Genomic DNA, 13,688 nt, shown 5'->3' with positions numbered 1-13,688 from the left:
TTCGGAACAAACGTCAACGTCTAGTCTAATTTTAAGGATTTCAATAATTAGTACTTTTTTCACATTCAATGTCTCAAAACCAGGTCAACATTTTTAAAGATTGTTTAATTACGCCTGGATTTTTGGTATGATTTTCTATAGAACTACGAAAAAGGCGTTAATAGTAGCATAGACTTACTAATAATTATTAGTATTATTAATTATTAGTTAGTCTATGATAATTGCTACTTCCCGATGCGGCTTCACTTCATGTCATAGTCCAAGTGAATTTTGTCCGACTGAATAAATAAAATCCAATTTGAAATACGTAGCGTCAACAATATGGTCACTATCAACTGTCAAATTTCAAAATTCGTTATTAGAAGAACCTTGAAGAAATTCAATTATTTTCATAAAAAAAGAAAACTAAATCAAACACAGCACTTAAGTCCTTATGATTTATATTCGGCCTTCTCTTAACTATATTTTATGCCTTCGTCTCAAGGGCAATCCCATAAGAATCTATGCTGTGCATTTTATTGTATTAAGCTTGCATAGGCTGAGATTCGATTCCCAAAAGTTCCATCGCATCAGTCCAAATAAATCACTATAGCCATTACGCCAATAGTTACTCCATAAATATTATTGTGTATAGTGAAGGAAAATGTAAAGGTAACTTATACTCGTAAAGCCTTACATGAAATATTAAACTTCCAACTCGTGCTTTACGTGTTACAAAGAAAAAATAAACTATATACGCCATAAAATTGTGTTAACATCAAGATAAACGTGTGCACGAAATTGCTTTAATCATTTCATTTTCTTCGGTCTCAAATCGCAATAAAATACAAAATAAAATAAAAAACTTTTTCCATTTTCCATTCACTTACTACTTCTTCTTTTTATTCTTCACTGTTTTCCACTATCTTAGCAATCTGTTCACGTAATATTCCATCAACAAAATAACTGATGTTGACGAAGGAAGAAATCATCCTGATGAGACTGTTCTGATTTAACGTCATTATCACCTTCTTCTTCTTCTGGATGTGTCAATTATGTCAGGACAACTCGAGTTTATTGCCAATCCTTCAGATGTACCTTCCCAATACCGAAAGCTGTATCCTTTTTGGATTCGTCTTCTTTTAAACTTCTTACCGCATTCAGCAGTTCTATATTTAGGTGGTCGATATATTGAAGGTAGGAAATATACATTACAAACAATACCATAAAAAAGGACTCTTTTAGAATCTTCTGTTCTTGTGTTCAAGCCATCGAGCACCAGATGGATGTTGATTTTATTATGGTTTTGCTCGTAAACATCCCAATATTATATTATTGACCTTTTCGTTTTCGTCCATAGGATATTTTATGTGCCTTTAATTCTAGGTTCACCTGCTCAAATGAAATTGAGTTAAATATATCGAAAAATGTTTTACTTCGAAAATAACAATGCGATGTTCAAAAACACGTGGGCAATGTCTATAAACGTACATACATTTCAGAACAGATATTGGAGATGTGTATAGTTTTTTGATATCTTTTCGGGTGCTTAATCTTTTTTGGAAGCCCTTTTATTGGTCGTAATAAAATTCAATTCTCTCGAAACATGGGTAGGTGAATTTTATGGTGAGAAAATCCATCAACAGCATATGAAGGTAGTTTCAATGAATGTAAGCATTACATTTAAATTATTCCATAAAAATATCAATTTACATTTAAAAATAATTCATCGGCAAATTAAGAGTCTCTCATTTAAAGATTTTAACCATCTTTAACCCACATCGATGATAGCTTCACGTCGTCATTTTCGTGTCGGCTCGTGGCCTTAAACTAAAAAATACCAAAATTATTTATGGAAGTCCGTGAGCATGGGGAAAATCCGAATCATTTCCTCCAAGTCTTTATAATTCGAATCCCATTCATTTGAAGTAATAAGTTTCAATTAACTGATTTATTTATTGATATATTTTTTGTTTCTTTAAAACAGTCATTCAAGGTATTTTTAAAGAAAATATAACGAAGGCGTAAATTATATTAGAACAAGCTTACAATCTCGATTCTTATAAAAACAACATGCTTCTTAAGCAGGCAACCTTTTTTGGTTTGGAAATTATTTCCTCATTAAACAAATAAATTTCCATCTCCAGTTCAATCTCCAACTCCATGCGATTGTTTTGATGATGGAGGATAAGGAAAACGTAATTTGGGTTTCGTGTGAATTGGTACTTATCAAGGAACTTTTGTGTTTGTTTACTTTCTTTATGTATATAAGTGGCCTTTAAGCAGAAAAGACTTCAAATCTTATTTTCGTATTAAGCATGGAACTCGCATATAACTCTGATTTCGGTTGAAAAAAATTGGTAAGCGTTATAAGGGATAAGTAGCCGTTCTTCCGGGAAAAGTTTACCCTTATTAGAAAAAGTCTGTGGTTGCATTGTGGAGACTCGCACAGTCCTAAATCTAAGAATTGTTTTACCTAACAAAGATGGTTTTAAGCTTCAAAATGAAATAAAGGAGATTTCCATATACCTTGAAAATTTGTTTTCTGTGCATAAATTCAAAACGTTCATTTTATTTAGGAATTTCTTTGTTTAGTTCATATTGAAAAAAATCGCAATTAAGTTTTCAAAATATTTTACCAAATATTAATAAAAATACTTTTTGTAACTAAAATTCTCAAGATATTCGAGTCGAAAATCAAAATTTTGGATTTTTCTTAAACAAATTCCAGGTGTCAAAATTAATGCCTTTTCGAGCTGAAAACATTTTTTTTCAGTATGGTATTTGAATTCAATAGCTTTATATTTAGGTGAAATATTTATAGGGTCAGTCAAATACTTCATATTTAAAAAAAAAATAAGAACTATTTTGTTTAAAAGACCTTTCTGCACTTTTTGATGTTATTATCTATAAACAACATTTAATTTAGGTCCATATCTGTTTCTTTCAATATTTTTGTAAATTTATAAAGTTTTTATGAAATTTTCTAAGTGTTTCTAATTTATTTCTTAATTTCTTCTTACAGATTTTATAGTTTCTTCCATGTGATGAAATGAATTTTAACAAATTGGTAAGTTTAAAATTGAATAAAAATATAATTTTATACAAAAATGTGCTTGAAATTTACATTGACTGTACCAGTAATTGTCATAAACAAAATAAAAACTGCAGTACCGACATGAAACCACATCATCATATAATGAGTGTATTTTGTTATTTGACGTATAGTTTTCAATCTGGCAATACATTTTTGGGATTTGGTAAGTTTTTGACAGCTGTCAGGTGAAATATTTATGATTGGACTTACTCTTGAACAACGTTTGCTTTTGATGAACGCATTATCTCGCGTCCCTGTGTGTCTGTGGCGTTTCCACAAAGATTCTACTATTTAACTCAGCCTGAATATTTTTTGAGATACTATTTCAAGTTGCTTGTCTACGAAAAATCCCGAGACGATTGTCTATTTGGAAAGGAATATACGGCACGTTATTACATACAAAGCATGCCATTAGGAAAATATAGACTCTCTGTTGGAATTTATTCTAGCAAACCTTATTTTGATAATAAAGCTAAACTATTGACCATCACATTATTATGCGTTTTCCTTTGGGCTGTGGGGTCAGGACTGATAGACAAACAAACAACGACTTCTCTACCAACGTATTGTCATTTAAATCAAATAATCGAATTGTCAGTTTTTTTTTACAAGAAATTATAATTGGTACAAATTGTTTTTCGACTCAAATTTCTTTTCAAAAATCAAAATTTTTGTATTCAAATTATCTTAAAGGAAACATGGTAAAGTAAAATTTGTATAAAAATCAACAGTAAAGTTTTTTCATAAAAATTAAAATCTACAAAAAACAGAACGCAAAATTGGTAAAAATTGGTTTTCGACTAAAAATTTTGTTAAGAAAAATTGATTTTGAAATCAAACTATTTTTGGTTAACTTGTTAACGAAAATAAAAAGTGATAAGAAATATTGCTCAACAGGATAACAAAGAAAGATATTGACTTTAAAATAAATATCTCACACAAAATTTTAATTTGCGAAATGCTTATTTTTTTAAAATTTTTTACATAGAATTTTGTAAGTACTTACTTAATTATAAATAAGATTTCAGTTGTTTTTAGTTACAAATTAGATTTAATTAATATGAAATGTTGAAAAAATAATTTTTTGAAACAGGTGACAAAATTTGTTAGGAAATGCAATACAATAAAAAATAATTGAAACATTCATACAAAAACAGAATTTCGGGTTAGAGTGATTCAACTGTAGTTTTATTTCTTTTGCTAAAATTCGTGTTTATTAATAAGATGAAGATAAATGAGTTTCAAGACAGTCACAATGAGCTCTTATATTAAATCAATTAAGGATATACTTGACATATGGAATAACTTCTTCAATTACATTTTTATTTTATTATCACAAATAATATTTCCAATGTTATTCTTTTAGGTGGAATATAAATTAATGTACTTATTAATATTTATGTCTACACAAGGTGGTGGTACCCGTGGCATGATGGTTAGTGCGTTGGACTGTCATGCAAGGGGTCTTGGGTTCAATCCCTGCCTGTGCCAGCTTAATTTAAAAAAAATTAATTTTCGCGGGTACTGCCTCTTGCGAGGAATTGACAAATCCTTCAAGAGTAATTCTTGTCATGAAAAAGTGCTTTCTCAAACTAGCCGTTCGGATTCGGCCTTAAATTGTAGGTCCCTTCCATTCCTGACAACAGTACTCGCACACAGGAATGGTTGAGAGTTGTAAGTCACTAGGCCCTGGTTCACAACGGACTGTTGCGCCACCCCATTTGATTTTTTTTGTCTACACAAGGTAAATATGTAAATAACTTTCAAAATAAACTCGTACTTAACTACGTAAGTTAAACCATCATTACTAGCCTTGTTTGAATTAGGTTAATCAATATTAAGGATTTTTGAATTTTATTAACTCAAATTCTAGGGAATACCTATTGGAAATGAGTATACAATCTGCGCAAGTGGATGAACCGATAAGAATAACAATACCAAACCGATTTTATTACTAAATACAAAAATAACTTTATTAATACAAAAAAGGCAACAAAGTTAAGGTTTAGAATACTGAAAATGAAGTTCGTGTGATGCGACGCGTTGAAATCAGAAAAAGGAAGTTGAAATATTAACGACAGTGGCTGTCAAATGCCAAAATGAGTTTAGGCTTGTTCAGCCTGCAGTCGTTGATTGTGTCATAGTGACACGGAACGATAAAGTAGAACTCCAATACTCCCCTCGTTGCGTGACTGTAGACTGCAGACCAAGGATCTCAAGGCACTTCCAGTGCTTATGTCCAGCTAAGCGCTTAGTCAAAACGTCAGCTCCCATATTCTCAGTCATCAAGTAATGAAGATGAATGTTGTTGTTTAGTAATGCTTCCCCCACAAAGTGATGCCGAACATCAATATGTTTGGTACGGGAATGAAAAACTGGATTCAAAGTGAGTTTCTGAGCTCCCATGGTATCACAAAGGATCGACACATCCTTCACAAGCGACTCAAATCCAAGTTCTCTGATGAATTTTTGCAGATAAATACCTTCCTTATCAGACTCTGTGAGACTCATGTATTCTGCTTCGGTGGAAGAGAGTTCAGCGGTCCTCTGTTTACGTGACTCCAAAGTAATAGCTCCACCGGTGAGGATGAAAGCATACCCAGTGTACGAACGTATATAATTCGGGCAATGGCCCCAATCTGCATCAACCTACCTGTCAATCCGGTTTCCGATGCTGCATACATCAAACCTTTGTTCTTGGTACCCTGAAGATAGCCCAAGACTCAATCATTAAACTGGCTTTACCAACTTACAGCGTAAGCGATATCGGGGCGAGTACCCATTGCCAGGTACATAAGCGGTCCTACAAGCTCACGATATGGCACCTTTTCCTGATCATGGTCAACTGCTTCCGAGTTGCAGTTGTTCGCTGCACCGACACACATCGGAGTTGAAACAGGTTTACTATCTGCCATCCCGAATCTCTGTAGTAGCACATCACCGATGTAACCTTGTTGATGTATGGAGTATCCATCAACTCTTTTGATGAAATCTAGACCTGGGCAACATTGGACTTTACAAAGGTCCTTAAGGGCAAATGTTTTCAACAAACTCTCGTTAAGTTATTTAACATCACTGGCATTCCGAGAGATGACGAGAATATCATCCACGTAGACAAGCACGATAAGCATGTCTCTTTCCCTGAACCACAAACGTATACACAAGGGTCAGACTTCGTAGGATGTAGTGCAAAACGCTGCAGTTCTTTGTTAAGTCTCTCTTACCAGCATCGTCCCGCCTGATGCAGACAGCGCCTTCTTAAGAAAACACACTTTGTTGTCTTATCAAATTTCAGAAAGCATTCTTTTTGCTTTGCTTTAATCGAACCATCCCTTTCATCCCTTAATATAAATTGAAAAGGTTCATATCAGGAATTTCTATAAACATCTTCTCTGAAAGTCGTCCATTCAAGTAGTAAGCCGTGATATCAAGCTGGTAAATAGTCATCCCATATTGCGATGCAATAGCCTTGGCTAAACATATGGAATTGGAGCGAATGTTTCCTCCAAGTCTACGCCAAGTCGTTGAACCCCCTTGCAACGATTCTTGCCTTTCTTCGTTCTAGAGTTCCATCTGGTGACTGCTTGTTTCTAAGCACCATCCTGTTACCAATGACTTTGTCTGCCGAAGTTCTGTCAACAATTTCCTATGTGTCACTTGCTGTGATTCATTTCAATTCAGTGGCCATAGCTTCGTACCATTCTCTGGCGTCAGTACCGGAAACAGCTACATCAAGGTCTATCTCGGCCAGCAGCCCGTACTCCAAAGTGATATTTCCGACCTCTACTGTTTTATACTCTTTTCTAGGTCTTCCATGCAAATCGGTCTTGATTTTGCGAGGTTTGCCTGGAACTCTCTTGGTCGACTCATCAGATTGTTGCTCTGCATCGAAAACTTCGGAATCATCTGAATCAGATGCCATTACCGTCTCGTCAGGAACTTCTGTCTCTGTCTGAACATTGTCACTGAGAACTATGTCATCACTGCCTGCGAATTACTTTCCAAGAACTTGACATCTCGTGCCATAACTACTTGGCGTTTGTCTGGTATCCATACTCTGTATCCTTTATTTTCATTTGGATAACCGAGAAATATACCTTCGTCAGACTTAGCATCGAGCTTATCTTTATTTAGTATTCTTTCCAGAACGAACATCTTACAGCCAAACTCACGAAGATTTCTTACATCTGGAAGTTTACCAAATCTGACTTCGTATGGTGTTTTCCCATTAATTGACTTCGAGGGGCTCCGATTTTGTATGTAATTCGCGGTTGCGAGAGCATCTGACCAAAATGAAACGAGGGTCCGATTTTTATGTTCGGCGACGCCATTCTGTTCAGAATTATAAGCCACTGTCAATCGTCTTCGAATACCTTCAGAACTTAAGAAACTGTCAAACGAGTTGTTTTTATATTCTGTGCCATTATCCGACTGTAGGCTCTTAATAGAAAATCCACTTTCTTTTTCAAGGATCGCCTTGACGCTTTGGAACTCCGAAAAAACCTGACTTTTCTTTGCAAGAAAACGTACTTCACACCACTTTGAATAATCGCCTATAAACATGACGAATGATCTCGACTTTCCAATGAACTCAGTCCTCATCGGTCCTCATACATCGGAGTGTTTGAGTTCGAGAAGTTCCGATGTGCGAACCGAGCATTTTGGAAAAGAAGCACACACCATCTTTCCCTGAAGACAGGTTTCACATGTAAAGCTGTCGATAGTTCCAACGACATCGATTCCTTCAATTGTTTTCTTACTCATAGCCTCAAATAGATCTTTGTAGTTGAGAGGATGATACCACAGCTGCAAATCGACATCACTTGACGACAACCCCGACTTTGATTTTGATGACAAACATACCTCACCATTGGCACTTGCATGAACGAAGTAAAGTCCGTCTTCTCTTCTTGCAGTTAAAATAACGCGCCCATCTCTCCAAACCACCTTTTCAGATTCCTTGATTTTGGTTGACTCCGAAACCTCTGATGAAACTTCCCTGCTACCATTGCATTCGACACATCCTGCGATTCGCTCTTGCGTGCCTCAGATTCCTCGATAATTTGTACACGCAACGTTTCTGGAGACGTCAAATCATCTCGAGACTCGATGGCGCAACGAAAATTGGCAAAACTTGATGGAAAACTATAGAGCAGCATAATTGCGAGTAAATCGGCATTTATTTCCACTTCCATGTCATGGAGTTTGTCCACTGCATCGAAGAATTTACTTAAACGCAATCGAACATCTTCACCCTCGTGCATATGTTGAAGAGTAATCTGCTTCAAAAGTATTGCTTTTCGGGCAGGTCCCTTTGACTGAAAGACACTTTAGAGTTTTAGCCAAACACCTCGAGAAGTCGCACATCCTTTTACTTGTTTCAGCTCAGCTGCACTGATGGACAAGATTATATCAGACTTGGCCTTTTGATCATACTTACACCAAATTGTGTGTACTGATGGATCCTTCGCATCCGGAGCTGGGGCGGGACTAGCACTATTTACGTATTCACAGGCATCATTTTTGATGAGGAGTGCCTCCATATGCATCCAACAGGTATCAACAGTCAAGGTACCGAATACCGAACAAAATGTAGGATATCTTTATCTGTAGAAAATTCTATTTCGAGCAATCCACTGGGCCCATAACCTATTGGAAATGAGTATACAATCTGCGCAAGTGGATGAACTGAAAAAGATTTTATTATTAAATACAAATATAACGTTATTTATATAAAAAAGGAAACGATGTCGTTGATTGTGTCAAAATGACACGGAACGATAAAGTAGAACTCCAATAATACCAAATTTAAATTAAAATTGTTCATAATATTAAGCCTTAAGGAAATTTAAATCGTTTTAAATAAATTTCATGTAATAAAAACAATCTCATAAAAACAACATCAAAATGTATGTCTTATATTCAATACTTTGTGTTTAAATATTTTTAATTAACTTAAAAAAATTTCAATTTAAGACACGATTTAAAGATCGTCTATATTAAATAAAATGCATGACTGGGCCACATGTACTTGATTTTATACTGGAAACTTGTTGATTTTATATAATTAGTATTCTTATAAAATTTAATTGATGTTTTAAATAATAATTGAGTAAATATTGAACCACATCGTATTTTCTAGTAACGAAAATAATATTGCCAATTATTCACAGCATTTAACAATTATGTATAATTTTATTAAAATTTAAAACAAATACAAAATTTTAAGAAAAACTACAAATTTGTACTTATGAACAAATTTGTTAACAAATTAAAAATTATTCTACCATAAGATGATTCAATAAACTATTATTATGTTGTTTTTTTTAATAAAAATTTTATTAAATTTTTCAAAGAAACATTGAAATAAAATAATTCTATTTGATTTTTCGGTTTACCAGAAATATTTTGTTACATAAAACAAAAAACACGATTATATTTCAAATATTTGATTTCTCAAAAAAATTAAAAAAATACATTTTCCTTACCAACAGAGTTACGCAACAATATATCCTAGAAACTCGAAATACTTTACAAGGTTTTCATCAAATCCATATTTAAATAAAATATATATGTTGATTTTGTTTTAAACTTCAAAAACAAATAATTCAGTTACCTTTTTGTTTAACCAGAAAAATGCAATTTAATATTTGTACATGTTTTATAAATATATATAAAAATGTGTGTAAACTTTACATTTGCAGTGATCAATTTTTTAACAGCTTTATTCAAAAGAATAAATAGAAACACAGAAAATTTCAAGGGAAAAAGTCAAGCCATTATCAGAAACACAATATTATTTTGTACGCCTTCCTTTTTCCCCCTTTGTTGCATCCTGTTCATCATCACAAACAAAAAAAGAGACAACATTTTGAAGTCCTTGAATTTTAACAAGGATATCCTTTGGTTTGAGGAAAATACAAAATAATTGAATGATATTCCAGTTGATTGATAAATTCAAGTCTTTTGCATTTAATTTGGAAATTCCAAAGCGAAATATGATAGTACTTTTATAGCCCTTGTCAGGATAGAAGACTGACGAACTTGTAGTCATGTTTCAAGGCCTACAAATTGATTTAGATATTAAAAAAATATATGTACAAGGCTAGAAATAGACTCATTCTATTTGTGTACATAGTTTAAAAACACCAGTCTTTCGAGATATAATCAATACTTTGAGTATAGAGCTGAGGGTTTACATCTCGTTATCGATAATAGTTAAAGTGAGTTAATTTTTGTTTGAATGCTTCACTAAAGCACAATTCTGTAATTAACTTAAACACTTGTTATCCTTGGTTTTATTAATATTGAATATTTATTTATTTAACAACTGAAAGTCATCTGCTACTGACACAATTACTTAACAAAGAAAAATTTAACAATAATGATCAACTTTTAATTGTTCAGAATTTATCATGCATAAACAACAATATGGCACTCGTATCAATTTTTGTTTTATTTTTACATTATCAGCCAAAACGATGTCCTTGTCACCAGCTGGAGACGAGATTTTGATAAATAAATCAAACATTATCATTCAGACAAGAAAAATTGTTGTTTTTTTTTCTTAATAAATCCATTCATTATTCATTATGCTATTTCTTTGGAATTTATTAAATCCTTTTATCTCTGTTTGGATGTTTGTTTCAAAACATATTATTTAATAGATTATGAAATGACACATTATGTAAATAAAAAGTTCATTTTTTTAATTATAAACAAAAATCATATTTTGGAAAGTAATTAAGTTTGACTCAAATTATTATAATAGCGATTGTTTTTCCTAATATATTATCATTTATTTCACAAAAATGTATAATTGCTGCGAATTGTGGAATTAAAAATGTTGATTTTTGTTCACGTTTCAAGTTAAATAAAACCTTAGTTCTTTATTCAAACGTCCGGGATACCTTTTTTCGTATTCCAAATCTCCATAGTCAGTAAAAGTAACATCCTAACACTTAAAATGTGAAAAAGGTTCTTTCGCAAAAATAAATGTAGTGTTTTTTTATTAATAATATTAAATATAATATACTTTTTTTTGTATTTCAGAATTCATAGCCTTTAATAACACTGGTCAACAAAATTTTACCTTTTTTTTGCCATACGGACTTTTTTGATATTTTTTGCTTTAGTTGGTGATTAAAAGATAAAATAAATAGTTACAAAAAATTTGTTGGCCAAAGAATTTATTTTATTGAGTAATTTAAAATATTGCGAAATTAAATAAAACTTTTTTTTTGTATAAATGACTTAATAAATCTTAGATATTCTTCCATGTTTCGCTTCTGGTTGGTCGCTTTTAATTGCCCAGCAGTAATCCGTTAACATATTTGGGTTCCATTTGCCCTAGTACTACTTTTCCATATTGAAAATGTGTTGATGGCACCTCTCACCGTGCTCGTCGCTGACAGGCACTAAACTGTCACTCTTGCATGTGGTTACCCAACAAATTTGCAACAACATTTTTAAAAGCCTTTCGTGCAGATTTTTCTAAATCGCTTAGTTTTTAGACGAGATCCTAATAGTTCTGATTGTTTTTTGGACAAATTTAGATTCCGAACTAAATCATTTAAGTCTCCTTGAGTTATGAAATGTGGCACGTTTGCGATTTCTTTAAACTGAAAGTCATCGTCTTCGTCAACAGATTTACCTGAAGTGGACGGGTGTGAATGGTCATTCTCAACAGACGTAGTTGCCACTAGTAATAGTTCTGGCAATTTCTTACAATTAGAGACTGGTCTTATAGCCTAAGATAAGTTAGGGTAAATAACAGTATTTTTTTGTCTTTTATTTTATACCGTTTATGTCAGTGAGACAAAAATAGCAATCCGAAACGTGATCTCGCTGTTCAGTCCATAACATGGGTACTGCAGACGGCATAGGTCGTGCACCTTTCTTCTAGTCGGTTGAATCGTTCACACACATTATGCAACAAACATAAGGAGTCCAGGATTTGGCTTGATGGACGACAGAAAAACCAAAACAATGGTGATAACACTCCAACACAAGATTCGTAAAGTTTCGTTTTTGTTTTTTGAATGTCAGTCCTCCGCAAACATAACATTAATAGATAGGATCATTGTTACACTTCCTCATCATGTTCACAGGGTTAATAACAAAAAAAGGTGTTAAAATGCAACCACAAATATTTTTAAAACAGTTCACTTGAGGGCGCTTCTGGAAATTTGCTGCGTAGTACAAGTTTTGAGTATCGCAACAAAACTGAGGCTAACTGACACTTGACAATTGTGATTCAATAATGAGACTAGATTGACAAAATAAAATTAGCTATCAAAGTTCGTGTGACAAAACCAGCGATGATCAGTGTAATTTTTCATCTAACATTTTCCGTTTTAATAAAATAAGAGAAAAAAGAAGTCGACATGCTACCCACACTGATAATTTCAAACCTGTATGTAGATATTTCTACAAGTCTTACAAAATATTAATAATAACGTTTAATGTATCGATTAATACTTTTTTATCGTAATCTTTCTTTACTGTCATAATACTTGAGTCGAAATCGATTATTTATCAGTTTATTTTTGTAGGTTTTAATCTTTTGTAAAAAAAAATTGTGACTTCTATTTTTCTAAAGAAATTCATAAAGTTAACAATAATATCAAATAAATCAAAAGTATTTGTCATCTCGAATATTTTATTTTTATTAAATTCCCATAGGAAATTATTGTAATGGGTCTGATTTGTCAAATAAAAACCAGAAGAGAAATCGACTTCAAATAAATTTTGCTATTCAGATATTAATGCTGAAAGATGCAGAAAGGGATCTCAAGAAAATACATGGGTGGTTTTTTTAGCATAGTAGGTTGAGAGTTTGGCTTAGATCAAATTTTATCTTTTGAGAAATATTGTTCTAAACATTCGATACATTTTTTTGAAAAATCGAATTGAAAGTTTTTTTTAACAAAAACACAAAAACCTAAAAAAAAGAGTTTCTAAAAGTTCGTAAAAATTAATTTCGATTCAAATGTCTTTTGAAAATTAAAAATATTGGCTTCAAACTTATTTCATCTCACATAAAATATTGTTTTCGACATTTAGCGAATTTTTGATAAAAATCCAAAAGTTCGTTTCTTCATAAAAAAAGATAATCTAAAAAAAGTACAGACGAACATTTGGTAAAAAATAAGGTTCGGTTCTTGATATCACGTGAACAATAGAGATATTGACTTCAAAATAATTTCATTCATCCAATTTGTATTTGTTTATATAAGAAGCAAAAACTTTTAAGAAATGCTATTAAAATTGGTAAAAATTGGTTAAAATAGTTTAACGACTAAAAAATCTCGTTAGCAAAAATAGATTTCGAAATCAAACTATTTCGTCATATATTCTGGGAAAAATTAAAAAAAAATTACTAAAAGCTGGTTTTTCCATCGAATAACTTTAACTCGAGTCTAACTTCGTGTGTCCTAGACATTTCCAATCATTATTTCCTTATAAGAAGTAAAGACTTTCAAAAAAAGCCCCTTATATGTTAAACAATGTTTTTTGACCGAAGATAACAGTAACAAAAACCGATATTGAAATTAAATGTATTTTTTATATGCAAAATATCGTATGGCTACGTTTGAATCACCTGTTTTTG

Source organism: Eupeodes corollae, chromosome 3, assembly GCF_945859685.1.
Source record: "Eupeodes corollae chromosome 3, idEupCoro1.1, whole genome shotgun sequence".
Classification (NCBI taxonomy): Eukaryota; Metazoa; Arthropoda; class Insecta; order Diptera; family Syrphidae; genus Eupeodes; species Eupeodes corollae.
This window is presented reverse-complemented; position numbering follows the sequence as displayed.